Source organism: Pinus tabuliformis, chromosome 9 (genome assembly GCF_031772625.1).
Source record: "Pinus tabuliformis cultivar Carrire ecotype Pingquan chromosome 9, CPIR1, whole genome shotgun sequence".
NCBI classification, from domain to species: Eukaryota; Viridiplantae; Streptophyta; class Pinopsida; order Pinales; family Pinaceae; genus Pinus; species Pinus tabuliformis.
In genome coordinates this window covers 1437836279-1437841111 of record NC_142307.1, presented here as the reverse complement: position 1 = coordinate 1437841111, position 4833 = coordinate 1437836279, and positions in this window count along the sequence as shown.

The window sequence follows — 4833 nt, the reverse complement described above, 5'->3', positions numbered from 1 at the left end:
TTAAGGCTAGTATAAATAGAAAGATAATTTTATTTTTTGAAGATAGGCATGATCACCTCCTTATAATATGTTAGTTTCCCTTTTCCCTCTAGGTTTTCTTCACCCCACAATTCTTGAATTGACAATTTTTACTATTAACTAGATTCTACAAAATGATCTCCTCTTTAATTTCCTAATGGTTGAGCTAAGGCTAGAATCAATTTTAGGAAACCTCTTTGACTCCATGTTGTATAATTCATTTTATACATAAGATACCTAATCATATCCATTCTTTCAAAGGGGGAAAGAATTCCTTTAATTAGGAGGATAGGGTAGGGAGTATTTCCTTTATTTTTGAGGTATAACTTATAAAATGCTTTTGTATCTATTTAGTCTTTCTCCGTGACTCTTTAGATATACTACATCACTAAAACTTACATCCATATAAAATAACATGAGTGACAAGAATCTCAAAGAGGACCCTTTTTTATCCCTAATCCAAAGATTTTCCAACTTACAATCATTTTCAAGATCATAGTAAGCATTCCAACCTCCATATATCCTTTTCTCAATTCTATAAATTTAATTGAGCTTCTGATGGATGTTGAGTTCTAGATATTTGTAACGAAATTCCTCCAAGGAGTTGTTGTCATAAATAAAAGCTTTGAGGAAAAAATATTAGAGGATTGATTCCCAAGATCATAATCGCTCCTTAGAAAAGGAACAATATATCGATATTAAGGAGAAGGGTTATGACCACACCAATCAGCATGGGGCCAATACGACTTGCATATTCTAAACACTCTTCTAGCTCATCGATCTATATGCCCAAAAGAGTAGGGAATAAGGGAAACATCCATAATACTAGTACTAAGCTGTTAGAGTGATAAGAATTGTTAGCTTCATGAATAGTGATGAATGGTTACCATTATACAAATAAGTTAGATCAAGTAAGGGTAAAGGTTTAGCAAACAAGCCCATACGTTTAGCATAGTTGGAACCATGGACTCGTAATAACATAACAACAATGGTATATGTTATATTGATACAAGGTAAGATCAGTATAGAGTTATTATGATACTAGTAACCACATTGTATTGATATCACTACTAGTAGTAATGCCCTTTGATGCTGAGTAAGCTGCTTATATCGGTGTAAATCATAGTTAACTGTATAACAAGGACGTGATTACAGTAATCAAACTTATGGACAAAGAGTACAACCAATATTCTGTGGTTAGAGATAGTGTGACCCATACATGCTAAGCTTAAGCAATGTGTTTGATATTGAGTCTATACCTATGAGATGTGCTCATCTTATCCTAGCTTTACATACGTATGGTGATTATACTAGTTGAATGTGTAAGCTTAGATAGAGTAGAAAGCTCCATATTCAAAAGTACTCATTAAATATGAAAGAAACACCCTATCTTTGGTCAAGAGGTATGATTAGTAGTAAATAAGTCATACAAGTTGCAACCAATATCAGGGATAGTAACCAATAAGCATTGATGTTGTTGATTCATTACACTTAAGATCTGTGTAATTGCCTAATCCTTGCAACTTAGATACCGGTTTCATTTATTTCTTGATAATACTAGTCCTGTCATATGAACTCAACATGCTTTGTTTGCCATAGATTATCGATATTATAAATAGAACATGTAGTTATTAGTATTTAATATAATGTAAGCAATTCCCATAACTATCAAGTTCTTATGGGCTAAGGATCATGAAAGCTTCTTTTATTACATTAAACTTAGCTATATCACAATGATCATCATTCTCTTCTTGGAAGATGTAAGCTGCTTAGAATACCATGATATTGATACTTATCAACATAGCAGATCTAACTTGGAACCATGAATATCAGTAATTATGTCAAATACTATGGTTAACAAGTTGTACACATCTAGCCAAGTGTTCATGCTTGAAATCATTGCAATCATACTAGTGAAGTAATCATATTGGAATAAGCTTGGTAATCTACATAACATATGTTATGACAAGATAAGCTTAATGGATGCTAGTAATGGAACTGCTTACTACTTGTGTGATATATAGAAACAAGGCACTCATATTAGCTATACTAGTAGGATATGGTAATCATACTACTTATCCATATTGGCTATGTTCAATGGATTCACCTTACTATGTGAGTTATAGTTATTGTTGCAATTAGCTATACTAGTAAGATATGGTAATCATACTACTTATCCATATTGGCTATGTTCAATGGATTCACCTTATTATGTGAGTTATAGTTATTGTTGTAATTGAATAGAGATTTTATAGTAATGTTCATGTAACCATTACATGCTACATATTACTAGAAACCTATGTAATCTAATTATGAACCTTGTTGCTACCTGTGTTGCTTAGTTAATCAATATGATATGTAAATTAAGACCATTGTTATGCTTGTTCTCTATAAGGAGTACCTTGTTTATCCTTGATTCCATATAGCCTTGCCATATGTCATCAGTCTGATACTAGTACTCATATAGGAATTAATGACATATATGGTAGTCATAACCCATCTATGGTAGTCATAAACCCATTGTATGTATTGGAATATGATGTTATAGATACCACGTGTATGGGCTTACAAGGAATAAGTACAGTATATGCATAAACAATGACCTGACTACTCTTATCTAATCTACCATTGTCCACGAGTAGATTGAGATTTAAGTATGAGATATGATATTGAATAAAGGGAATCGAATAGGATGCTACTAATCCAATGGGAATCATATACGAATCATCAGAGTGACATGGATAGGGTATGCTAATAACAATCATGGGAATAGAACTATAACTAATACAGACGTGACTTACTAGTGAGACTAAGCAGAGAACAAGTGTGATATAAGGGATGCTAATATCATATTGAAGCTTATGGTAATAGTATGGAGTCAATATGTAGAAAACATTCACTCAATTCGAACCAACCATCATTGCTCCTAAGCTTGGAAATAGCATTCTCATAGAGACTTGTCATAGAAAGACTACCAACTATTATCTCTTATAGCCTCTTCCATATTTTTGTTTTAGGAATGGTGCCAAATTCTTTTTTAAAGTCCACAAAAACTGGAAGAGAACAATTTTATAATTATGAAATTCCTTTGCAGTTATTGTAAAAGTGACAAGATGGTATATAATTGAATAATATATCCTAAACCTAAATTGTCCTTTAGCTCTTTTATCATGGATTTCAAGGGAAAGGCTAATATTCCTTTCCAAAAAAGAGTGTAGAAATTGAATCAAATGTGGTTAATCATAATGGTATTATAATTAGAGGGAGTTCTTATATCATTGCTCTTAAACATAGGCACAAACAGGCTCTACCTCTAATGATTAGATAAGTTGTTCCTCCATACCAAATTATAGAGTTTGTGTACGTGCAAGATGGGAATAGGTTTTCCCATATTAAAATTTTCAGCTTGGTGGTCTTCAATATCCTTAGATATATTCTTAGTGATTACATAAATTATGGTTTGTCTGTGCAATTGATCATGAAGTTTTAATCAAAATCACAAGACATAAACCTATTCTACTACTCTACAAAAGTTAATTCACAATTTAGAACAGAAATTTCAGACATGCAATAAGAAATAACACACATGCATACAATATTTTTCTTGGGGAAAATAATATACTAAAAACTTGAGTGTCTCCTTACATTAATCTAATGAATAGAGATGTATTAAAATTTCTTTGCTCAACTAAGGATAACCTGCAAGTCAATAAGCTATCTCTCTACTCACTCAGAAGCTCTGACCAAGACTTAGTCAATTTCTCCCTCTGCTTGAGCCCTTATTTCGTTGCGTGATTCCTTGAACAATTAGGCCCCTGTTATTTAGGAATTTATCCAAAATGGATTGCGCAATTCCCAAGGTGGATCACCAGACTGCATGCAACTATTCTACACTCAAACCTATTATACAAATGATGTTATACTACTTTGGAATCTCCACCACAACTAGGGAACTCGAATTCTCTACATGCACTAGCTATTTTGATTTGATTGATCAGTTAACTGGATTATCACTGAATTTGATTGGAGTCCCACTTCTCAACTGAACTTCAACTAGCTACTCTAATAGTTGGAACTAGTTTAATTGAAAACAACTTGAGATAATTGACTTTGATTGCTACAGATTAGAAGTCACACACGCTTAACTGAACTCTAACAAATCCAATTGGAATTTATTGAGAAAAATGGGTGACATAAGCCATATCACACAAGTTAACTGCATCCATGTTGTTTGTTGATGTGAAATTCAAATTTTTTCATTTTAATCAATGAAAAATTAAATTGAAAATTTCTTGCAGATTTTTTCAATAGTGATTTGCTGAACCCCAAAATTATTTTTTTCCCACAAAAAATATATCATCCTCTATAGGGGCATTCGAAATGGTGTCCATGGCATTAGGGGATTCATAGATGTCTTTAAAGTAAATTTTCTAGTTCTTCAAGAGAATGAAATGATTTTGTGTTTATACTTATGAATATAAATTTTACTCCAAACATTTCTAGGGCCTAACTTACAAAGGTGTAGTAAATTCTCTTTCTTTCTACTTGTATACTATTTTTTCTTCCTTTTTAATAAGAAATTTGTATGTATTTATCTTATCAAGTTTTAAGATTTTGAGAGAAGCATCCTGAATCACTTGTGTAGCAATTTTACAATCACTATCATATGAATGGTTGGCTATTCTATTTATTACACTGAGAGGCCTATTCTACAGCGCAATATGGTGTAAGAACCCAAAATTCAAAATTTTCAATAGATATAGCACACTTTTAGTGTTCTGATTAAAGTAAACCTTCAACAAGAACTAGAACATA